We start from the raw sequence: 26756 nt of genomic DNA, 5'->3' as shown, positions 1-26756 counted from the left end.
GTTTCACATATCTGCTGATAAATAGTCCCTTTATTAAACTTATGTATTATTTGAATAAACAGCTCAAGCTTTTAAGCAACATTCATACTCAAGTAAGAAATGCATTTTAAGGTTAGCAACAGCCCAAGCAAACATTAAAAAAAATATATTATTATTATTAGTGTTATTATCTTTAATAATAATGAGTTTTGGGTTTTATTGTAGTCTGATGCTATGTCAGAATACAGTAATATGTGATCGATTCTGAATCACTTATCAGCCATTTTGATATCAGTAATAATGGTTATAAAAACTATTGGTCAGCTTCCATTCCAGACCTTACAGAGCACCAGATGTCCTCATTTCAGAATCCTCTTCTTTCTACTTTTCAGTTTTCTGAAATCTCAGGTACCTAAGATGTTTAGGAAAATATTTTTATTTGATCATCATAACCTTTTAATTTAATCCTAAATTATTTGGATTTAAGCTAGTGTATGAATCTTGTCTGTAGGCCTGCTGTATGTTTACTTCCTGGGAATCCAACCTATGACCTCGGCATTGACCATGTTCTACGTAAAAGCCTGTAGAAAGGCTATAGAACAGTGAATGTTTCCTTTACCCTGGGTCTCATTCATTAATATTCAGTTCTAAATAATGAGGCGACTCTCTTAAAGCTTGAGGCCGTTAGAAGAGGGGTTCTCTCCATAAAGATGCTCCGTTTGTGAGCACTGAACGTTCCTTTTTTGTGTGTGTGTGCTGGCGGACCCACAAAACAGTAAATGTTTAGAAGTGCAGGGTCATTAAAAGTTGGTCGCCAGAGAGCATTGTGAATGGAATGTTAGTCAAAGTCCTTAATAGAACACCCCCAACTATAGGCTTTGTTCTACAGGACAATTCCCCACTGGTTTGTCCAATGGGGAGGTAGAGGGCGGGAGCCGGGTCTCGAGGGTCAAGTGGCGAGACACTGACATATGTAGCTGACAACTTGTTCGGAAAGGGTCACCTGGGATGGGGCTGCTAAGCAGTGAGTGTCTTGTGAGAAGTGGAGGAGGACCTATGATTCATTGGGGGCAAAGGGTCGTCACCTTTTACCATCCATTGGTTAACTTGCTGCAGGCAGCATCCTTATCTGTGTTCTTTTTTTTTTCTTTTTCTCCAAACATGGCATTCTTTAAAATTACGTAAGCGTCTGGGAAGAAAGATTTGTTTATTTTTGTTTAGTTTACATGGGATCTTGTTGGTTTCAGACAAGGGTAAAAAGCCTTTTTTTCATAAAAATGTTAATTATTTGACCAAAATAAGATTATACACTTGATTTTTAATACTGTGTTGTTACCTTAATGATCCACAGCTGTTTTTTAGTTTTGTGAAAGTTGTTCATGAGTCTCTTGTTTGTCCTGAACGGTTGAATTGCCTACTGTACTTCAGAAAAATCCTTCAGGTCCTACAAATTCTTTGGTTTTTCAGCATTTTCGTGTATTTGAACCCTTTCCAATAATGACTATGATTTTGAGATCCATCTTTTCACATTGAGGACAACTGAGGGACTCGTATGCTACTATAAGAGAGGGTTCAAACAATCACTGATGCTTCAGATGGAAAAACGATGTTTAAGAGCCAGGGGTGAAAACTTTTGAACAGAATGAAGATATGTACATTTATCTTATCTTACATTTATCTTTGAGTAAATATTATATATTTTTCATTTAGTACTGCCCTTGAGAAGCTACAGAAGATACGTACATGTTTTCCAGAAGACAAAATAAGGTCAATTTATCCTGATCTTCAAATTCAGAAAGCTTTTACCCTCTTTGGCACTTAATGCATTTTGTAAACTTTTGACCTCAACTGTCCTTTATTTAATTTTGTATATTTAATATTATCTGTATTATATTACAATCCATAATATACTATTATTATATTACTGTATACAAGTTTTTAAAGAAATTAATACAGCAAGAATTTATTAAATTGAACAAAAGTGACAGTAAAGACATTTATAATATTACAAAATATAAAATTCATAAAAGTTCATAAAAGAACATTAAGCAAAAAATAAATAAAAAGCACAGCTGTTTTAACGTTAAAAAATGATTCTGAAAGCTCACGTGATGCTGAATATTAGAGAAATAGCTGCTAAAAATCTCAGGAATAAATTATATTTTAAAATATATCCAAATATAAGGCAATTATTTTAAATAGTAATATTTCATACAGTTTTCTTCTTACAATAATTATGATCAAATAAATGGATAATTGATGAATATAAGAGACTTTTATCAAAACATTAGAATTTATATAAAAAAATGTTTAAGTAGTATTTTATATTGTTTAAATAGATTCAAATATTATAGATTTTTTTAAAAGAACTCATTTTAATCTCTTGTTTTTGGGGGGTGATTATGGATGATACTCCATTATCCTCTTGAATCGGGGTCATTTCAGAGTGACAGTAACCAGACACCGGGACAACAGCGTATCGCCTGTCCTGTGGTGTCACCTCTGCCCACACCAAACATCACTCATGTGTCATTGGAACGCTTACCGTCATAGGAACCTGCCGCCAGGCTTCCTGCAATCTTACAGAGTTACGTAAAAAAAGCAAAACACGCCATCCCAATTAAAAACAATCAACATCTGGAAAAAATTCAGGGTTGAGCAGGAAGCCTTACAATCTTATCAGAGAGTATCCAGAAAGAAAGGACAATGTTTCCATTCTCTTTTCTCTCTTCCTCTTTTAACCATTCCCAGTCTCAATTACAATCCCATATGACCCATGGAAGAATGGCACAATGTGGTATGGAATGCATCTCATCTTTAGATTTCAAGTGTTGAATGAACTCAGCACTTCCATGCTCATAGAACCCAGTAGACAGGAAAAGCCTGACACACAAGCGCAACGGGAAAAAAAACAACCGGTGTTCTTTTCCTGGAGAGTGACATGCACTCCTACGAATGTCACATTATATTAGCGACTTTAGAAATGTTTCTTCGAAGCCAGAACAGAACTGAGGTGGATGTTTCTTGGCTTCGGTAAATGAGGTTATAAGGGGTAGTTGAGATGTCCATCACTGTCTGATATAGGACATTTCCTCCCATTTCCTGTAAGACACTGATGATTCTATCAGCCTGAGCTCTTCCCATAGGAGAGGAGTTCACTTTCAGTTAGTCGAGCTGAACATTAACAGGAATAGCAAACAGAAGGAGACAGTAAAGTTCTCCAGTTTTTAAAGAGATAACAATTCTGTTATCAAAAAAGAGCATCTTGAGCATTTTACTAAATTTGTCCTTTTGTGTTCCACCGAAGAAAGAAAGTCAAAATTATTTGTAAGAACATGAGGGTGAATAAAGGATGCCAGAGCTTATACTTCTGGGTAAACTATTAATTTAACCTAATTTGTGATAGTGTCTTGAACTGCTCTTGTATTTCAGGTGAGTTTGATACTCTGAAATATTGAGCACACTGTTTAGCATGCACAAAGTCGAACCTGCCTACTTGGATTTCTCGATGTACTGACATAGCAGGTGTCTTAAATTACCCACAGGGCAATGCTGAAAGCGACAACAGGTCTTCCCGTGTCCCCGTTGGCAGGAAGGGCAGCGGGGGACGGGACAGCCGTGGATACAGCCATTATGGCGATTAGAGAGTGAGCTAGGGATGGATGAGGAAGATAAGAGGGAGAGGGGGAGCGGGGGGAGGAGAGGACTGATGGAGCGTAAAGTGTGTGTAAGGGGAATTCCTGGAATTCCATGACTGCCGCTACTCTGCTTTGTACTCCGTTTCCTGATTCTGATAATGCTGCACCTTTGGAAACACACATTTCCAATTGTACTGAAAAGCAAACTCCAAAGAATGTTCTGGACTGTCCCTTTTTTACAGTCATGTAGCTTCTGTTTGGCTTTACAGCAAGGGTTTAATCAATTGATGGCTTCAGGCTGTCAGAGTGAGTTGCTTGGCTTGCCTCTGATCAAAGGTCCTCAGCTTTATTTGGCACTGCTTATTCCTGAACAGTCACTTCAAACAAGGATTTAATAAAGTAATAATGAGCATGGTGGTTCTATTCATCAGGATGAAATGTACCCACTGCAATAACTGTTGTAGCGGCTTTGAAAAGTATTTGAACAGTTAAAATGTACAAATCTTTGCAATGTATAACAAAATGCCATTCATTTTCAGGATATATACCGCAACCACACTTTTTAAGCATATATAGCATATATATATATATGTAATTACACTGTAGCAATGTCAACTTAAAGGGATAGTTCACCCAAAAATGAAAATTACCGCATGATTTACACTACTTCAAGCCATGCTAGCTGAATAGGACTTTCTTCTTTCAGACAAATACAATCGGAGTTACAGTTGAGGTCAAAAGTTTACATCCCCCTTTTTAGAATCTGCAAAATGTTCATTATTTTACCAAAATAAGAGGGATCATACAAAATGCATGTTATTGTTTATTTAGTACTGACCTGAATAAGATATTTCACATAAAAGATGTTTACATATAGTCCACAAGAGAAAATAATAGCTGAATTCATAAAAATGACGCGGTTCAAAAGTGTACATCCCCTTGATTTGCAATACAATGTTGTTACCTGAATGATCCTCAGCTGTTTGTTTTGTTTTGTGAAAGTTGTTCATGAATCCCTAGTTTGTCCTGAACAGTTAAACTGCCTGCTGTTTTTCAGAAAAATCCTTCAGGTTCCACAAATTCTTCGTTGTTTTTTCAGCATATATGTATATTGGAACCCTGTCCAACAATGACTATTATTTTGAGATCCATCTTTTCACACTGAGGACAACTAAGGGACTCATATGCAACTATTACAGAAGGTTCAAATGCTCACTGATGCTTCAGAAGGAATCACAATGCATAGGGAGGTAGCAAAATAAGAAAAATGTACACATCTCCATTCTGTTCAAAAGTTTTCACCCCCAGCTCATAATGCATGTTTTTTCCTTCAGAAGCATCAGTGAGCATTTGAACCTTCTGTAATAGTAGTCTCAGTTGAATCTCAAAATCTTAAGATTTCAGTATGTCACTTCCCAGACCCTACAAATGGTGATTCAACAAGTTAATTTGGTGAAAACAAGCGCTGACCAATAACAGGGTAACACACAGATTCGACAAAACCCAACGGACGTGTTTGCTGCTGTTTGTCTGCGTCTGTCAGTGCAGTGTGATTCGACTTACTATCCTGCTAAAATCAGTTTGAAGTTGCAGTAGTTGTGTGATAAGCTAATGTTTTTTGCCATTTGGTTTGACTGATATTTTGTATCATTATATATTTTTGTTGCGACAACATTCATACATTTTTAATGTGACTTAGCTGCCACAAAATGCTTAAATACCTTTGCAGAGCCACTCTGTAAAGCCAGTATGCTTTTTGGCATTTTTTTAAACATGCATTTTTAATGACCTGGCTATGATATTCCAGTCCTGAGGTTTGTTCGGCATAGGCTACTTGACAAAATCCACCCTGAAGGTTTTCTTAAGTCTTGATCCCCAGGATTGGCTCTGTTTAATTTTCTTGCTCCCTCACCTAATTTAAGATTTTAAAATCCCCCTAAAGAAGATTTTATGCTCTGAAGGAGAGTTCAAATCACTTATGAAACCTCCTTTGCAGATTCTCCTGTAATATATCATACAACAAATGTTTAGCATCTCCTTCAAAGTGCTGAAATACTCAGACTACAATTAAACATTTACAATTAAACTTCATAAGAGCCATTAAAGTCAAATGCAAAGTGCCTCTTAATCACAGCAAATGAAACCAAAAAACTGGTTGATTTTCAAATCTTAAAGAGAATAATCAAAAGGCACAGATGATCAGAGAGAAACATGCGAGACTGTACCCAGCATTGTTTGGCGTTTTAGTTATGTGGGCCAGATGAACAAGGCTAATAGGATTTATTCTGACGGGAAAGAGGGGCGAGGGAGACTGGGAAAGGGGGAGGGCATCCCACCTTTACCTCCTGTTGCTTAGTAGCCCACCCAGAGTGGTCATGTGATTCTGGCAGGTGTCTAGCACTGATTAGACCTTTAGAAGTGACCAAAGCCAGCAACGTCCACCCTAAGCTACAAGAAAATATATGGACTTAATTATAAACAGGTCAGCACCCTTGCTAACAAGCCACCTTAGAAATGACTAAAATGGCCTAAAACTAAAGTCTTGTTGGTGATACTTCATATATCAAATAAAACAATTCAATTCAATTGACTAAAGTGAAAACAGAAACACCAATTGTTTTTCAGTGAAGCTAGAAATGGGATGGTTATTTGTAATGGTTGTGAAGATTATTGTGAAGATTTCTAGTAAAGTACATAAGTGGTACCATTGTTTAGTTGAATAAAATGGGATTACCTAAACCCATTTTCCCTTTGTTTCTCAATCTGTATCAAGACTGAAATTCTTGAATCCAAAAATGATATGTGGGCACCTTCCCTGGTGAGCCGAGACAGCAGTATAACAGAGCTGCTTCCATTTTGAGTTGATTATGTCATTCTCAGCTGTGTGTTCCTTGTGATACAATGTGCCTTGGATTTGTTCTCACTGTTAGGACTGCACCTACGCTTCACTAATAATGTAAACGATAATCATACTCCCTGCTGAGGTTCTAGCATATAGAATCATTCCTCTCAGTACAGTTACTGTATATAGTTCCGTCATTATAAAGGACAAAAATGCCTTATTGTGAATTTTCTTGATGAAAAGTGTACTTTTAGAGGTCATAATCTGCACTGTGATGGTACCAAAGTACCATGGTACAACCAGATTGATTCCTGTGATGCAAAGTTAAATTTTCAGCAGCTGTTACAGTCTTGATTGTCACAAGATTCTTCAGAAATCATTCCAGTATGCTGACTTGGTGCTAAAAAACATCTTATCAATGTTGTAAACAGTTGAGCTGCGTAATATTTTGTGGAAACCATTACATTTTTCAGGATTGTTTGGCAATAGAAAGTTCAAAAACATCTTTTGGAACATTATGAATGTTTTACCATGACTTTTGATCAATTTAATGCATCTATGCTCAAAGATAATTGTACTTTGGAGTAATCTTAAAACAGATCCTAATACGCTCTTAAGAGCTTTGTATTACGACTTTATTTCACGTATCAACTCTAACTTGATCACTAACTTAAGCCTATTAAGACACCATTAAATTGGACGCTCACATTAAGTACTTACAAAAAACAAACATTGTTCTATCTGTCTTCCATCTCTGCAAATTCTGCTTCCTCCAAATAACAAGCTTCATTGAACACATTAGACTTTTTGATCATTTCATCTAGTTAGATCTAGAATTTAATGTCAGATGGAAAAGCTAATAGTCCTGATGTACCTCTGATTAAATGAATCTCATCTGCTGAGCAGTGGGGGGTTTGCTTGTACAGAAATGCTTTGATACTGTAATTTAAGCCTTAAGCTTTTAGAAATCTGTTTTCGTAAAATTGGCTTAATGTGAACTTGTTTTATTATGTCAATTTTTAATTATTCTGGAAGAGCCAGGTGTTTGAATCAAATCGCATTCTGGTCTAGAACATGTGAGCATGTCAGGACCAAACACTGTTTGGTTTGGTTTGATGTGATATTTAAGAGCAGTTAAAGTGGAAATCCATGATATCCAGTCATTTAGATTAAAAATGGTGATTTCAGCCTTTTTTACGCACATTATGAATCTAACAGTTAGTAAATTTGTCTGAGACTGACCATAGTGCTCAATCCAGCTGTTATGTTGCACAAGCTGTTGTGAAAATGAATTTATCTTGGACTTGGTTTTGAACATCTTGATCTTGAATGTTTAAAAGATGAGGAAGGAAAAGACAAGCAAGGAAAACCATTTGGAAAAATCTGTTTTGGTGTCAGGTAAACTAGTCCGGACATTAGGTTCAAATTACAGGTCATCACAGGTCTCCTTTCAGGCTGTCTTCCTGTCTTTGTTTTTTTATTTCTCTTTTGTGCCACAAAATGCTTTGTCACTTTCCTAGGTAGCCATGGAGTGATCAAAAAACCCTCATATAAGGTCAGGGGTCAAATTAGTTTGACCTTTGCCGAATACCATAACTAAAGCTCAATTTGTTTTTTTGTGCTGCCTGAGCACATTCTACAAGCTGCTATATAAAACTCATATCCCGACACTCTCGTTTTTGTATAAGGGAGGTGTAAACAACCTACAATAAATCTGTGGTTGTCTCAGTGCAGATATTTTTGTCTTGAGATTTAGTTTTGACACCTTTGGATTTGGATCCCAAATCTCTGTGATTTATTCCATATCTTACTCCGGCTGCAAATGAGAGCTAGCTTTGAGATAAAAGGTTTGTTTAATCCTGGTGTTTTTTCAGCCTGTGCAAAGAGAAGATATAATCAGTTCACACAACCTCTCTGAGTCTGGGCTTATTATTGAGTTATGCCAAAAGCATATGTTGCAGTTGTTTATAGACCTAAAGGGTGAAGGTTTATGAAATTCAAATTGTGTTTTGTGTGCTCATCCACTATTATCCCTCTTTATTAATAGTGGTGCTTTCTGAGACGTAATTATCATTACTATTATTATCACTATCATTATCACATTATCACTCATACTATGGTTAAGTGATTTGAACAAACTCATAGCGCCTCAATATTAAGCTTTTGAATTTTAAGCTGTTATTGTATTTACTTATTGAAGAGGGGGATGCTAATACTTTTTGGATGATCAAAAAATGGCTAAAGGCAGCTCTGGCAACTATCTACAATACATTGGTACTTCCATTTCATGCTGTAAGTGTTTTGTGCAGTGGTAAAATACTAGAAGTTAATGAATAAACCCTAGGAATGGTTTAAACCTAGAATCTTTCAGTAAGCTACACTACCTGTTTTTCTCTAAAATCTGTTCGACTTTGTCTCTACCTACACAGTTTTTCATTCTGTTTGTGAGCATGCAGCTGCTTGATTATGGGTGTATGCGCCTAAGAAAGCTTTCTCTTTATCAGATACGGTAAACCTGGCTGGTAATGTGAGATGACATTAATATTGAATAAGACAGAGAGAGGAACGTCAGGTGAGAAAATGAATTTCCATATGCAGGGCTGCTGACTATAATAAATAACACTTCCACACCGGCAATGAGAAGCTGTGTATGTTCATGTGTGAGCAGATCTGTCTGTACTAACTGCATCACCATGGATACAGTGAAGCACTTATTATGAGCTTTAAAAAATGGTGAATTTTCAGTGGTTTGAATCACAGCTGTTTGAATCAGTACACATATATATTATTTCATAGAGTTATTCAAATCTGGAGGTTTTGATCCCTGTTGAAAAAACTGCATATGGTGGTTAGGTATATCTATTGAAGAATGGCAGCTGGTTTAAGCTGGTCCTTAGTTGGTCATGAGCTGGTTTAAGCTGGGCCAAAGCAGACGCTAGTTGCTTAGTCTCGCGTAGCCAGACCTTCAGACTGACGGCTGAAGGTCTGGAACTCATGGCAGCTTTCATTGGCCAAGTCCCACCCATAAGACCGTTTGATCGACATGTCAAACAACCAATCACAGTTCGTTTCGTTCAGCGTCACGTTTCTGTGCGTGGAAACGCCCCCACAACAACAGACTGGCGTGCAACAAGTCAGTCATTGAAATAACCAGCAGTGAAAGATAACGAAGAAGAGGGAGAACAAGCAGTAAGTCAGTCATTTGTTCGCGAACGTCGCATATGTGTATAACAACAATGGCGTCTGCATAAGCACATTTTAGCAAAACGCCGAGTAAATCAGTCTGTGCTTTGTTTCCCGGCGGACCGAAAATAAACGCGACACTCGCGTCTTCCAGAAATCCGGTCAAATTCAACTAATCAGATGACGACTTCGACATTCCTGAAGCGTTTCCAGTTAAGCGTACCATATGCATCAGACGTTTAGCCAACGTTCCGTGGGCGTGACGTCTGAGGCTGAGACTACTAGTTGCTTAGGACCAGCACCTGACCAGCTTAAACCAGCTCAGGACCAACTAAGAACCAGCTTAAACCAGCTCAAACCAGCTGCCATGCTTCAAAAATACCTAACCAGCATATGCTGTTTTTTTTTTTTTTTTTTTTTTTTTTTTTAACAGGGATGACATATAGTTACATAGATGACTGGATTATAAGCACTAAACTACTTGTCACCTACAGTAAAAACTTTTAAAGCTTTGGTTCAAGAAACACACAGATTCAGACTGATTTACACTGATTCATGACCGGTGATTATATGTTTTTTACCATTTCATGACCTTACACAAGTATGAAACTAATGTCTTCACTGAGCCTTGGGAACCATGTTTAAAGATCCTGTTTGGAGTACCTCAGATTCTTTCTGCTACATGAATTGTAAATATGAGTTTAGGTTGCATTTCCCTTGTAACGTTTCCTCTTGTTTCATACATTTCATCAGGCATTTTGGAGCTTAGCCTAAGCTAATGCCTCAGCTCTCCTAAATGGTGACTCCCTCTAAAAGAAAAGAGATGATTTAGCATTTAATTTTGGTTTGGGAAGAGTCATAAAACAGTGGTTTGGTTTACATATTTTTATATTTGGGAGGTGAAAATCACAGAGACAGATTGGACGACTGCATTCATGTGCTTAACTACTTGTCACTTACAGTGAAAACTCAGTGTAAAGTTTTGCTTCAAGAGACACTCAGATTCACACTGATTCATAACTGCCACTCATGTGTTTCTCACTGTTTCACAACCTTACACAAGTACAGTGAGGAAAAAAATAGTTTGATCCCCTGCTGATTTTGTACATTTGCCCACTGACAAAGAAATTACCAGTCTATAATTTTAATGGTAGGTTTATTTGAATAGTGAGAGACGGAATCACAACAAAAAATCCAGAAAAACACATCTTAAGTTATAAATTGATTTGCATTTTAATGAGTGAAATAAGTATATGCCCCCTCGCAAAACATGACTTAGCAAAACCCTTGCTGGCAATCACAGAGGTCAGATGTTTCTTATAGTTGGCCACCAGGTTTGCACGCATCCCAGGAGGGATTTTGTCCCACTCCTTTTTGCAGATCCTCTCCAAGTCATGAAGGTTTCGAGGCTGACGTTTTGCAACCTGAACCTTTAGCTCCCTCCACAGATTTTCTATGGGATTAAGGTCTGGAGACTGGCTAGGCCACTCCAGGACCTTAATGTGATTCTTCTTGAGCCACTCCTTTGTTGCCTTAGCTGTGTGTTTTGGGTCATACCTATCCACACCCCTTTTCAATGCCCTGGCTGGGTTCAATGCCCTGGCCCTGACGGTACATGGCCCCGTCCATCGTTCCTTTGATGCGGTGCAGTTGTCCTGTCCCCTTAGCAGAAAAACACCCCCAAAGCATAATGTTTCCACCTCCATGTTTGACTGTGGGACTATGGTCCCAGCTGCCTTGAGATCATTGTCAAGATCCTCCCGTGTATTTCTGGTCTGACTCCTCATGATCATTGAAATTCCACGAGGTGAAATCTTTCATGGAGCCCCAGACCGAGGGAGACTGACAGTTATTTTGTGTTCCTTCCATTTGCGAATTAGCGGTAAACCTTACTCCCCTGATCTCAAGAGGCACACTAGTGACTGACGTTAGTGGCTGCAGTCTTTAGCCACCTTGTTAGTGTGCCCGCCTCCCATGCCGAAAAAAACCCGGGTTTGAGACGCACTCGGAACGGGTGCGAGTAGGACACAGGTGCAGGGGTTACATTGATGCCTTGACCCGGATGGGAGTGAGGTTTAGGGGGGTGTAACAGTGTAACAGAGGCCAGCGGCAGGTGCTGCACAGGTAAACCTCACTCCCCTGATCTCAAGAGGCGCACAAGTGACAGATGCTAGAGGCTGCAGTCTTTAGCCTTCTTGTTAGTGCGCCCACCTCCCATGCCGAAAACCCGGATTCGAGACCAGCTTGGAATGGGTGCGGAGTTACACTTGGCAATAGTCTTGTAGCCCATTCCAGCCTTGTGTAGGTCTACAGTGTTGTCCCTGACATCCTTGGACAGCTCTTGAGGAAAGTTTGGAATCTGATTGATTGATTGCTTCTGTGGACAGGTGTCTTTTATACAGTTAACAAGTTGAGATTAGGAGCACTCCTTTTAAGAGAGTGCTTCTAATCTCAGCTAATTGACCTGTATAAAAGACACCTGGGAGCCAGAAATCTTGCTGATTGATAGGGGATCAAATACAAATACTTATTTCATTAAAATGCAAATCAATTTATAACTTTTTTGAAATGCGTTTTTCTTGATTTTTTTTTGTTGTTGTTGTTATTCTGTCTCTCACTGTTAAAATAAACCTACCATTAAAATTATAGACTGATAATTTCTTTGTCAGTGTGCAAACGTACAAAATCAGCAGGGGATCAAATAATTTTTTCCTAACTGTAAGCTACCAATGATTTCACTGAGCCTTGGCATCCATGTTCAAAGATCCTGTTTGAAGTACCTCAGATTCTTTCTGCTACATGAATTATAAATATGAGTTTAGGTACATTTCCCTTGTTACATTCCCCACAGTTAATACATTTTGTCAGGCGTTTTGGAGCTCAGCCTAAGCTAACGCATTGGCTCTCCTGAATGGTGACTCCGTCGAAAGAAAAGAGATGACTTAGCATTTCCTTTTGGTTTGGGAAGAGTCGTAAAACAGCTTAAAGCATTTGCAGAATTTGCTTTGTCAGTGCCAACACACTGCAGATAAGGGACCATCAATAAGGACCACAAACAGCTGAATCAATGTTTATTTTAGGTGAAATTAAGTCATTTGGTGCTAATGTGCTGAATTTGACTGTCAAGACACTTTTATAAGTTCACATTTAGTTATTAAGCTCAATGCCTGTATGAATCTCTCAAAACCTTTTCAGTATTTGTCTGTGATGAAGCTGAACTTTAGATAAAAAATTCCTGTTCTTTGTCTCATAGAAGAAATTTTTAAACTCAATTCTTTGTATTAACTTTAATAATCACTCAAATTTAATTTCCATAACTAGGAAAGTACCCTGCAAAAGAAAAATACATATGAGACTGAGAAATGAATGTACAATATTTGCATATGGTTGGTTTGACCATGAAAAGTGACCAAAGGAGTGACAGTTTGGAACTTATTTGAAACTAAAGCACTAAAGACTTAAGAAATAATGCAGGGTAGATATAAACTGAGAAGCTCAGCAATTGGATGGGATGTGAAACAGTGGTTATAAAACAGAGACAGGGAGAGGAGAATGAGGTGCCTACAAATTCAGTACCAGTCTGGAGAGAGGACAGACTCTCTAGGGTAAAGCGTTTGACATTTAACTAGACCAGCCATAAACAGAGCAGAGCAAAGCCATTGACATTCATTCTGTCTGGCAGAGTTTTTCACTGGCTGATTTCGCTCTGCTCACCCCACTCTACTGCAATCTCTCATATCAGACAACACATTCTTTCTCCATGTAATAGGCTGTAATTTACTTTAGAAATTTCCCAGCAAAAGTCACAAGCAAAAGTTTTCTAATAATTAAAGTTGATATTAAACCATTAAACGGGAAATAATACATAGAAATTACTGCAGTTTGTGGATGAAATAAACACTTGTGGACCAACATTAGTTTTTCTGAAATAGTAAACTTGCTTAGTAGCGCACCTGATCGAGATGCACTTGCAATAAGAATCGCTAGGTTTTGAATTTCATTTTCAAAAATAATGTTCTACAATGTTTTACATTTGCATTAGACAGCTTCAAATGTATTGCTTTTCTAAAATAGTAAACTTGCTTGGTAGCGCACCTGGTACAGATGCACTTGCAATGAGGAGTGCTAGTTTATAAATTTCATTTTCAACATTATTCTACAGTGTTTTACATTTGCATCAGACAACTTCATATGTATTGCTTTGAGGATCTTGCAATGAGGATCGCTAGGTTATGAATTTCATTTTCAACATTAGTGTTCTACATTGTTCTATATTTGTATCAGACATCTTCATATGTATTGCCTTTCTGAAATAGTAAACTTGCTTGGTAGCGCACTTGGTACAGATGCACTTGCAATGAGGATCACTAGGTTATGAATTTTATTTTCAACATTAATGTTCTACATTGTTTTATATTTATATCAGACAGCTTCATATGTATTGCTTTGAGGATCTTACAATGAGGATCACTAGGTTATGAATTTTATTTTCAACATTAATGTTCTACATTGTTTTATATTTATATCAGACAGCTTCATATGTATTGCTTTGAGGATCTTACAATGAGGATCGCTAGGTTATGAATTTCATTTTAAACATTAGCGTTCTACATTGTTTTATATTTGCAAACTTGCTTGGTAGCGCACCTGGCACAGATGCACTTGCAATGAGAATCGCTAGGTTATGAATTTCATTTTCAACATTAGTGTTCTACATTTTTTTATATTTGCATAAGACAGCTTCATATGTATTGCTTTTCTGAAATAGTAAACTTGATTGGTAGTGAACCTGGTACATATGCACTTGCAATGAGGATCGCTAGGTTATGAATTTCATTTTTAACATTAGTGTTCTACAATGTTCTATATTTGCCTCAGACAGCTTCATATATTTACTATTCTGAAATAGTAAACTTGCTTGGTAGCGCACCTGGTACAGATGCACTTGCAATGAGGTGCGCTAGGTTATGAATCTCATTAAACACGAGTAATGATAAAGAGCTTAAAGGCTTGTAGAAACAAGCTAAAATAGCATGGTTGCATTAGCAAATGTGTTTTCATTGTCTATTGTTAACACTTTTTTTTACGTCAGGTTTAGTGTAGATGTAAGGTGTGTTATTTTCAGCAATATCACTGTGATAATTGACGCAATATTGATATTTACAACAACCAATGTAATAAAGCACTGCCAGATTCACATTCATCTGTTTTGGATAACAAAACACCATTTTAATGCGACTCATTGGATATTTTTGCTTTGAAAGTGCCAGAAAACATGCAAGAAGCAATTATTTTGTATAATTGGCAATAAACGAATGGTCCATTCAACCATTAAATTCTAATAATAATATGCTACGTTTTATATTGTAAATATTCGATGCAATTAAAAACACTTAAAGATAACTATCTCCTGAGGCTATTAAGTGTTTTTAGCCTGATGCTATATTGTTGATATTATAATCCCCATGGCTTCAACACTGTTAGCATCTTAGGTTTGTTCCATCCCATTAATAAACAGTGATTCTGTGGTATGATCACACGTGAGCTAAAGCTACGTTAGCGTAGCATGCCACTCCATGCTCTGTCACTGTTTACCTATTCATTAATTCAACTGTGACTGATGGGGGCTTGCCAGAGCCTTCCGTCTTTTGTGTAATTAAACGTCTGCTTTGTTGAAGCCTGTATGCATACACATGAAAACACATAAACATACCCCCCTCCCCCACCATACATTTTTGCTATAGAGCATCCCCAGTGACCAGGCTAGCATTGGATAATTAACGGGCTGAGTGGTTGTGTTGATTGCTTCATTATTCGTGCGATAAGCATCTGGTGGAGGTGTCAGATTGATGTTGTGGATTTGACATTAATCCATGCTAAAGCTGTTTAATAACAGCAGTCAGGACTGAAGAGACAAATCAGGGCCCACAAAGTCTTTAAAGCGTTGGTTTGTTTTAGGACCCAGGCGTGATGATGCCATAATGAGGGTGTGGACCCTCACGTCCTGGGTTTTGATTTTTTTTTCTTTCATCATTTAGCCAAATGACAGGATTAAATGATCATTAAGAATTTGCTTTGGGATTTTAAGGCAGGACAGACACTGTGCTTATGATTTATGTTTTGTTGAGGATGGCAGTTTGAGTGTTATGTTGGGGTTAATGTGGTTAATCAGGAAGGCTTGCTACAAACAATACAGATAGTTGTTCTTCTTAAAATGAGCGCACTGACTGAACATTTATCTGTTAATTAGAACCCCAGAGCTGAAGCTCTAAGGAAGTTTCAGTTAATTACGGAATCTGTTTTTAATTCAACTTAATTTAACTTCATTGAAGTTAACTAATTTGTTTTGCATTCAAAAGTGTCTTCTGCTGTTGAGACTTCAATTTAATTTACTTAAATTTCCTACTACTTTTTTTGTTGTTGTCAATCACAGTCCATTCATTCTGGCTATTATTAAAGTAATGTCATTTATGTTAATCATATTTGCAGAAGATAATTAGCTGGCAAAAGACATTGATTATTTGATGTGTAACAAGTGTAACAAAATGTTACAAAAGATTTTCAAAAGGTTCATGTGACACAGAAGACTGAAAATTTAGTTTGCCATCACATAGTTAAAATATTTTCCAATATATTATTTTACTATGGAAGCCCGTTTCCGCCACTGAATAAAAAAAAATAAAAAAAATTATTGTGACTTTTTATCTTACAATTCTGACTTTTTTCTCAGAATTGTGAGATATAAATTCACTATTCAGATTTTTTTTTAATTGCTTGATATAAACTCACAATTGCTAGTTATAAAGTCAGAATTGCAAGATATAAACTTACAATTTATTTTTTGTGAAAAACTTGCAATTCTGAAGTTTATATCTCACAATTCTGAAATTTTTCTTGTAATTCTGACTTGTTTTCTCAGAATTGTGAGATATAAACTTAAAATTGCAAGTTATAAAGTCCGATTTCGAGGGGAAAAGACTGATATGTCTGCAGAATTCCGAGTTTATATCTCACAATTCTGACTTAACTTGCACAATTCTGAGAAAAAAGTCAGTTGCAAGAAAAAATATAGAGAAAAAGTCAGAATTGTGTATTTATATCTCAGAATTCTGACTATATTTCTCAGAATAGTGATTTATTTCTCAGAATTGTGAGTTTATGTCTCACAATTCTGACTTTATATCTCACAATTGCAAGTTTATATCTCACAATGACACAGAAGACTGAAAATTTAGTTTTGCCATCACGAATAAATCAAGAATAAATCACACAGTTAAAATATTGAGAAAAATATGAGAAAAAAGTCAGAACTGCGAGATTGTATATATATATATATATATATATATATATATTAGGGCTGTCAAATGATTAAAATTTTTAATCAGATTAATCAGACTTTTCAGTGGATTAATCATGATTAATCACTATTTGCAACACCTGAATCCTAACCATTTTTTTTTCTAAAATGCATACCAAAATATAAATAACAGGATACATAATTTTCACATTTTCATATTATGCCAGGGCCCGCATCGGGCCTGTTTTAGGCTACTCCTTATTTTTTATATTTTAGACATCCCTCAATAATGTCGCGCTGGTGGAAACAACACAAGACTTTCGCTTTTACTTTCGATAACGGCTGGGATGGCGCAACTGGAAGAGATCCGCGTTCAATCGCACGCAGTAGGCTAAAACAAATGCCGGCAAAAATAAATAATAAATGTGTCGGGGAAAGAGTAAGGACATATCTGAATTATTTATTAATAAAGTGTATTCACTGTGAGTCAATGTGAGTCAATGTCGCAAAGATCCTGCAATTTCATTTTTGGACGCGCCTTGAGAAAGAAATTTATCGTTAAGGATTACATATTAAACAAGTTTTTGTTTTCGATTTGTTTTATTTCGTTAAGTAATAATTTAAAGAGATCTCACAACGTTCCGTTATAATCAATAAAGCTTTCTAAACTACACAATGAATATTTTATTTACATCGCGTCTACACTTAGTCAGGAGATGAACAACGCTGGATTGTTTGTCAGATCTTCAATTGCTTTGCTTTCGTTTGAGGGTAGGCTATATAGCACCGTCTACCCCAGTAGAACCGGGCCTAAGTTTGGCTATAACCACTCCAGTTGCAGAGGGGCTGTCGCAAAGGCTTGTAGTTGTTAACTGTACCATCATCATTCTTTTTATATTTGAATCCGTCCATAGGCTCACCTTGCTCCATCTCGCCTCTAGCTCCCCAATCCTGACAAATGATTCGTCACACTGCGCATGCGTGAAATGCGTTAAAAAATTTGACGTAATTAACAACAACAAAATAATTAACGCCGTTAACGCGTTATTTTCGACAGCCCTAATATATATATATATATATATATATATAAGGGAAGCGACGTCTTTCAAAAATCATTTATATTTAAAACAGACTTTTATAAGGGTATGACTGAGAAATTGCACATCCTTCAGCTCACCAGCTTTGTTTACTTATGTATCACACACACACACACACAAAAAAAATTAAATCCCCTTTTTAAATGCTCAGTTATAGCTGACTAAATAACACTAAGACCAGTCGCAGAGCTGAAACTCCCCACGGATCCGGCCCTATAGCTATAATCATCCCTCTAAATAAGAACTATTCATAAACTTCTCAACGACACAAGCAGAGTTATCTGTCTCTCTCTGTCTCTCCACACACACACACACACACACACACACACACACACACAGTAATAAGCACGATATGAATCACACATGCCCTTTTATTACGTCTCGCAGGGGTAAATTTTACCCCATCCCCAGAGGACCTGATTCAGCAGCTGCCGTGGCTGTAGTGTCCAGTGCTCTTATCTAATAAAGTAGCCCAGTCTGCTCTGCATTGAAATGTCATGGCCATAATGTATCTAGCACTGTTTGTACAGGGAAAGGGCACGACTGGCATCAGGGGCAGTGACATGCACACATATATTGCAGTGTTTTACAGTATTGCATTAGCTTTGGGTTACAGGGGGATAAAATATGATTCATGATAGATGACAGAGCAAAACGCACATGGTTTTGTAAACTTTCAACTTCCTCCTCTACAAAATGTAAAAGGATAGTTCACCTGTCATCATTTACTCACCCTCATGTCCTTCCAAACCTGTATGAATTTCTTTCTTCTGTAAAGCATAAAAGAAGATATTTTGAGTGGGTAACCAAATGGTTAACCAAACAGTTCCTACTATAAACATCAGTGGCTACCATTAACTGTTACCAACATTCTTTAAAATATCTTATTTTGTGCTTACAGAAGAAATAAACTCATAAAGGTTTGAAACAACTTAAGGGTGAGTAAATAATAACAGGATTTTTGGGCGAACTATCCCTTAACACTATTCCTTTTTCATTCTTTTTCCTGTTAGTTTTATTGATCTTTAGTGGTTATTTCTTAGTGCCCTCATCTTTTTCAGTACACTCACTGTTATTTCTGCAGCTGTGTCCTTCGGCTCCTTAACACAGAGCGTTAGGAAGCCCCTCACAATGCATGAAATACACCACAACACATCCTTCCTTCGGCAGCCTCCGTTCCTGCTATTGTCAGCATGTCAAGAGTGTGCGTCAAGAGGTAAAATTAGCAAGCTGTAATGAGTGCGGCCTTTCCTGCGATACACTCGCTTGTACCTTCTGCGTCTGTTCTTGAGTGATGCTGTTGCTCTGAAGATTCAGGAAGCCTAAGTGCTTGTTGAAAAATTGGGTAACACTTTATTTTACAGTGCCCTTGTTATACATTACATGTACTTACTATACAGTAAATTATGCATTGGAAGACCTAACCGTATTAGTACATGTTGTACAGCGCCTTGCAAAAGTATTCATTTTTTTTTTTTTTTACATTTTATGTTGCTGCCTTATGTTAAACTGCTTTAAATATTTTTTTCCCACATCAATTTACATTCCATACACCATAATGGCAAAGCAAAAACAGGTTTTTAACATCTTTGCAAATTTATTAAAAATAAAAAAACTTCCATTGCATTAGTGTTCATACTCTTATCTGGGTCAGTTGAAATTAAGTAAAGGAGCATTTATAGTGCTTGTAGATGTTATTACAATTTGAGTGGAGTTAACCTGTGGCAAATTTATTTTAATTGGTATGATTTCGAAAGGCACATGCGTCTTAATAAAAGGTCTAACAGCTGAAAATGCATTTCGGAGCAGGTCAAAAGAACTGTCTGTAGAGCTCAGAGACAGGATTGCATCAAGGCACAGATCTGGGGAAGAGTTCAGAAAACATTCTGCTGCATTGAGGGTTTACAGAAGCATGTAGACTCCGTTATCCTTAATGAAAGAAGTTTGAAACAACCAGGACTCTTCATAGAGCTGGCCTCCTCTTCAAACTGAGCAACTGATGGAGAAGAGCCTTGGCTAAAGTGGTGATCAATAACCTGATGGTCATTCTAGTTGAGCTCCATGATCATATATGCAGATGGAAAAGACTTACAGAAGGACAAACATCACTGCAACACTCCAGCAATCTGGGCTTTATGGCGGTGTGGCGAGACTCAATCCTCTACTCAGTAAAGACATGAAAACACACTTGGAATTTGCAAAAAAGCATCTGAAGGACCTTCAGACTGTGAGAAACAAGATTTTGTGGTCTGATGAACCTCAATTCCAAGTGTCATATATGGAGTAAGCCAGGCACTGCTCATCACCTGAAGAGTACCATCCCAAAAGTAAAGTGTGGTGGAAGCAGCCTCATGCTGTGGGGCTGTGTTTTAGTGGCAGGAACTGAAGGTCTTGTCAGAGTAGAAGAAAAGCTCAATGCACCAAAATATTGAGATAGCCTTAATCAAAACCCAGTTCAGAGCATTCAGAACCTCAGGCTGTGCAGAAGGTCCACCTTCCAACATGGCAATGACCCTAAGCACACACAAAAAAGGAATTTAAAACAGTGTAATATAAGGCAGCAACATAACAAAATGTGAAAAAAGGGGGTATGAATACTTTTGCAGGGCATTGTATGTAATGCCTGAACACCAGTTCTCTCGCTCTATCTCTAGCTTTATTTTTTAGACACACGCCAAAAATGACAATTTCCACATTTTATATTAAATGATCTGTGAGGTATTTTAAACTCTGGAGACATTCTGGGGACACCCAAGACCAACATCTTGTAAAAAGAGGCTTAATAGCAATGTCCGTTTTGTAAATGAATCATTCTTTTGATTTAGATCTTTTCAATGAATTAGTTAAGTTAGTTCATAACTAGTCTAAATTGTGGTCACAAATGGGAAATACAGTGCTATGGACCACTTTTATGATATTTTTATGGTGCTTTTGTGTCATTTTTGAGACAGGACTTTTTCAGTTTCTATGCATTGTAATTGCCTGGAAAAGAACAACCAGAACAATATTTAAAATATCTTCCTTTATGTTCCACAAAAGAAAAAAACATCATATAGGTTTGGAAAGACAAGAGAGAAAGTAAATGATGGCAAACTTGTTATTTTTGGTAAACTATTAATTTTTTTTGTGTGGAGAACAGTCAGTGATTTACTTGGATTAGTAGGTGGTTTCTTTCCACATTTTTCACATTCTTTCTTGCCATCTGTTATCTCACAATTGGGGGCCTCTTGACAGCTCAGTAGAATTTTTTTTCTTCAATTCTTTACTATATTAGAAAAAATGGTAATAAACTACACAAAATCAAAGTGTCCACAGAGTATGTACACATGGAATGGTTAGAATAGTGCAGTGACTTACTAAACTGTATTAAAAAATGGTCAAACGTTAATTTATGGTGTTAATTTTTGTCATTTTCTTATAGCTGATATTTCTGTATATATTTTTAAATATATTTTTATAGCTGATTTATTTACATGATCTTATTCTTAAATATTTTAAAAGACGGTAAATGTCAAATAATGTAGCAATGAGTTTCTCCTGTTATAAAACAAAACAGAAAACCCACATGGATCCATTTTGCCATTATGAATGTAGTCATAGAAACCAAACGATGAAAATGTAAACAGCTCAGAGTAGAATCTCTGTGTTGTGTTCTCATAATTACAATAAGGCTGACAAGTTGAGACACATTATTTATTTGCTGTCTCTTGTTTGCATAGCGCTAGCTGATTGTATTTGTTAATCAACTGTTTGTGGATTGATGTTTTTTCACTATCAAGTGAGCCATTTTTATTTAGTCTTCCACGTAATTTTGTTTCATTTGATATTATGTTATGTTGCTCCATGGCTAAACAGATTATGCAAGTACATATTAGATATAAATAGATCATATTAAGTCATTAGTAAAAGAAGCCAGTAATAAAACACTGCTAATTTCAGGAAGGAAAACAATATTTCCCACTGGGTTAAAAGCCATAGAAATGTAGCTGCCAGCGTTCAAATGATTCTTAATCGTTCTCATCCAAACACTTTTTTTCTCATTTCTCATTTTGCAGTCCGAAATCGCCTCTTGGACTGACATATTTCTGCCCACGGGGGACAAGATATCGTTGATAATCTGCTGCATATATTTATATGCCCTGAAAGCAACACCAAATGCTTTCATTTTTTCTATTTATAGCTCATTATCATAAAATATGAATCATTCATAAGAGGGGGTAAACTTGCATAATCAGATTCACCCTTGGGATTTTAACCCTTTAAATGTCTGTTATGGGGGTGAGCTTGTAAACGCCAACAGGTCATTAAGAGTTTATTGTGTTTTGCAGGACCAGTTAACCCTTTGACACTGGACAGTAGAACCAGACACATGCTTTCCCTGGAGACATTTAGGGTGAGACGGTTGTCTAGTAAACAGTACGTTCAGCCACATGTGAAATGCTGGCTTCAGGGTTTACCAAGGATGGTTATCCGGTAGCTAAGGTGGTCTGAATAGTTCTTTGCATGTTATTATGTGGTTGCTATGGTCTTCTAAATGGTTTTTAGGCAGTTGCTTGGGTGTTCTCTATAGTTTGTAGGTGGTTCCTATGATGTTCTGGGTGGTTTTTACATGGTTTGGTGTTTTTGGATTCTAGGTAGATGGATAGGTGGATACTGCAGTGTTCTGGTTGGTTTTTACGTGGTTACTTGGTGTTCTTGGTTTCTAGGAGGTTGCTATGGTGTTATTACTTTCTAGGTGGTTGCTAGGGTGCTCTGGTGGTTGCTTGTTGATTGCTTGGTGTTATTGGTTTCTAGGTAGTTGATTGTGTGTTCTCTTTGCTTTCTATGTGGTTGCTAGGGTGTTCTGGTTAGTTTTTAGGTAGTTGCTTGGTGTTCTTGGTTTTTAGGTAGTAGATTGGGTGTTCTCTTTGGTTTCAAGGAGGTTGCTACAGTTCTGGATCGTTACTTGGTGATCTTGGTTTCTAGGTAGTTGATTGGCTGTTGTGTTTGGTTTCTAGGTGGTTGCTAGGGTGCGTTGGGTGGTTGCTTGGTGTACTTTGTTGTTAGGTAGTTGATTGTTTGTTCTCTTTAGTTTCTAGGTGGCTGCTATGGTATTCTGGGTGGTTTTTAGATGGTTGCTTGGTGTTCTTGGTTTGTAGGAAGTCATTTGTATGTTCTCTTTGGTGTCTAGGTGGTTGCTAGTGCGTGCTGAGTGGTTGCTTTGTGCCCCTTGTTGCTAGGTAGTTGATTGGGTGTTCTCTTTGGTCTTTACGTGTTTGCTTTGTGGTCTTGGTTTCTAGGAAGTGAATTGGGTGTTTCTTTGGTTTCTAGGTGGTTACTAAGGTATTCTGAGTGGTTGCTTGGTGTTCTTGGTTTCTAGGTAGAGGATTGGGCATTCTCTTTAGTTTCTAAGTGGTTGTTCTTGGTTTATAGGTAGTTCACTCTAAAAAAAGGATGTGTTAATTATTAACACATTTTTTGTGTTATTGCCATTTTAACACATTTTTGTGTCATTTTAAGTTGATCATGTGTAAAGAGAGAAAGAGAGAGGGAGAGAGAGAGAGAGAGAGAGAGAGAGAGAGAGAGAGAGAGAGAGAGAGAGAGAGAGAGAGAGAAACAACACACAATATGTTAAATATCATCCAATCACATTGCTGCCTACGTCACTGCATAAGCTCTATTTTCATTGGTGGATGATGTGGATGCACTCATGTCAGGTATATGGATTTCTCTGATAAAAATGTAATGTTCCCAGAGCATTCTCAGAACGTCCCCTCTGGTGTCAAGACATTCACAGAACGTTTCCCAAGATGCTTACGATGTGGAGATCTTTACAGGGTTGGGGGACGTTATTTCAGGAACTTTCAGGAATTAACACATCTCAGAGTGGATTTGGTCCCACAATACAGCATTAAAGTAACACTGAAGCAGAGTTAACAAGCAGAATTACTGAAGAAAAGAGAAACAAACAAAGTAGAAGAAAAGAGACAAACAGAAGCACAACTACAACTGACTTCCAGTCACAGCCTCAGATCAAATCAACTGAATAAAGCACAATAAATCTCTGAAGATCTCAGCAGAGGAGGATTAAACAGCTCCACAAACAGCATCACCAGCTTCACTCATTACTAACCAGTTTGACTTTATTTCTGTCATACAAACGTTCTTAATGAGAATAAACAGAATTTTAGCTGTTGATTTAATTTCTTAAAACATCACCATCACTGTGGTCAGTGTTTACTTTTGTTGGGTCTCGCCCCTAAAATCTACAATTATGTTTTTTCTCTTGCTGCTATAGTTCTGTTCTCAGAATGCATTATTATAGTGGATAATACCTAAGAGAAAATATGATTAGGAAGATATTGGTACATTCATGATGGAAAAAATCATCGTGTTATGACTGTTTTATTGCACATTTGCAATAAATTGTTAAATAGAGAAGACTATTGTTAAATAGAGAAGACCGTTATTTCTTCAGATTGAATTTTAACAGGTTATAAATAAATTATACAGGATTTTTTTTTCTGAATGGCAGACATAGAGTTGAAGAATCAGCATATGAATCTCAACGATGGTGAAAATAAATATAAAGCAATTCATTCTGGGAGCCATGGATGGGTTTTGATTGGTGCTCCCAGAATGCACTGCAGCATGAAGCTTTTTGTTTTTTTTTTGTCACCATTGTTGAGATTCATATGCTGATTATTGATGAATGTTTGCATCTACATCCCAGATTTCCGAAATGTTTCGAGTGCAAAGTGTTTTTAAAATCAGTCAAATTTTCTAGTTAATATATAGCTTTCATCAACACCAGTATCATTGTTCATGTTAACATGAAACAACCACAGATACACTCTTCAGATGAGATCAGTAGGTTACAACATGAACAACCAATCAAAACCACTTAATCATGTGTTCTTCTGGACTTCTCTACTTTTCTGTTTGCAAATATGTTTTGCAAACACAGCTTTAAAGCAGCCAGAGAAAAAACTAATGTTGGAAAATGAAGGCTCAAGAGCACAACTAAAGCAAACACTGATCACATTAACGGTAAGTTCAAAAGAAAAAAATGAACATCTAAACCTCTGTTCTAAATAATAACTTTTTAGACAAACTGTTTAGTAATGTGTGAAGCTGGTGATGCTGTTTGTGGAGTTTCTGTTTCTCTTTCATTCAGCTTGTTAACATTATCAGTTCAACTCTGCTTCAGTGTTCATTTAACACTCTGTACTGTGGGACCAAATACACTTTGAGCAGTGTTAATAGTTTTTTTTTTTGTATTGCATTCATTTGAACTGGTTAAGAATAGCACATATATGCAGATTGTGTGATTTTTAACACATTAATGTGTTCAACATTTTAACACACTGCCTTGTGTTAAGAAGAATAACACACTGGTGTGTTAAAATTGAATTGACACAACATGTGTTGTCCTTAACTAGACACACAGATGTGTTAGGCCCCGTTTACACGAAGGGAAAACGCAGATATTTCCCTGCGGTTTGGCCTCTCATTTACACGAAAACCCCGTTTTTATCACAGAAAACGATTATTTCTAAAAACTCCGGCCAAAGTGGATAAATTAGAAAACGCCGTTTTCACGTTGTAGTGTGGACTGTGAAAACGGAGGCTTTTGAAAACGATGACGCATATTTATAGTCATGTGACGCATATTGTACCAATAGATATCTATGTTTACACCAGTAATTGTGCCTGTGCTATTCACACACTGCTGCTAAAGAGATTTACCTTGTACACTCTTCAAATTACAGTCCTAAAATGATGACGGAAAATTTACTCACAGTTGCTGTCCTGCAAAACATGACGACAACTGCTTTTCAGATAAAATATGAATGAGCGTGATATATAGACGCGTCAGTGGATAATGAGATATTTCCGTAAATTATCCCGCCAGAAGAATTGCGTGAAAACTTATTACGTCTGTATAAGTTTGGAGGCTTTACGCATGCGCAGTAAGGCGAATTTGCTGTTTTCCTACGTTTCAGTGTGGATGAGAAACTTTTGGAAAACGCTTGGAAACGCTAGTGTGGACGGAGAGCGTTTTAAAATAAAAACTCCGTTTTCAAATGTATCCGGATTAATGTAAACGTAGCCTTAAATATAACACAGGTTGTGTTGTTTTAACACATTTAACACATTAATGTGTCATAAATTGTGATTTGTGACACATTAGTGTGTTAAATATTTTCAAAATATCAAACTGTGTTAAGGCGAATATCACACTGGTTGAGTTAAAATTAACACAAAATGTGTTGTCCTTAATTTAGCACACAAGTGTGTTAAGATATAACTAGGCATGGGCCGGTATAAGATTCTGACGGTATGATAACCTTGGATAAAAATATCACGGTTTCACGGTATCACGGTATTGTAATTACTGCTCTACAATGTTATATTTAAATGTCTGGGTAAAAAAGTTTTTTTTTTTTTTTTACTCAACATAGTATAATTTATTTTAGGAAACATTTAGAACATTTTGTAACATGGAACATCAGGCAAAATAATTAAAATAAATAATTATATCTTCTTAATTAAATTAAATTTCAGTCACTTGTGTGAGCCTAAGCCTGCAGCTCAACAATAATCAACAAAATAAAATGTTCAAAAACAAATCCTTTTAAATGGAAAAAATGCAATCACTGATCAAAGCAAAAATATGACCATTAGTGACAGTTCCAAAAATAAACAAATACTCAAAGACACGTGAGAGCCAGCAAGGT

General features: G+C 36.8%; 1 protein-coding gene across 3 annotated transcripts in view; it reads left to right on the top strand.

Moving 5' to 3' along the window:
- Window positions 1-26756, top strand: part of tmem108 (transmembrane protein 108) — an 83408-nt gene that overhangs the window by 2592 nt on the left and 54060 nt on the right. The window lies entirely within an intron of this gene.

This window comes from Garra rufa, chromosome 24, assembly GCF_049309525.1.
Source record: "Garra rufa chromosome 24, GarRuf1.0, whole genome shotgun sequence".
NCBI lineage: Eukaryota > Metazoa > Chordata > Actinopteri > Cypriniformes > Cyprinidae > Garra > Garra rufa.
This window is presented reverse-complemented; position numbering and strand designations above follow the sequence as displayed.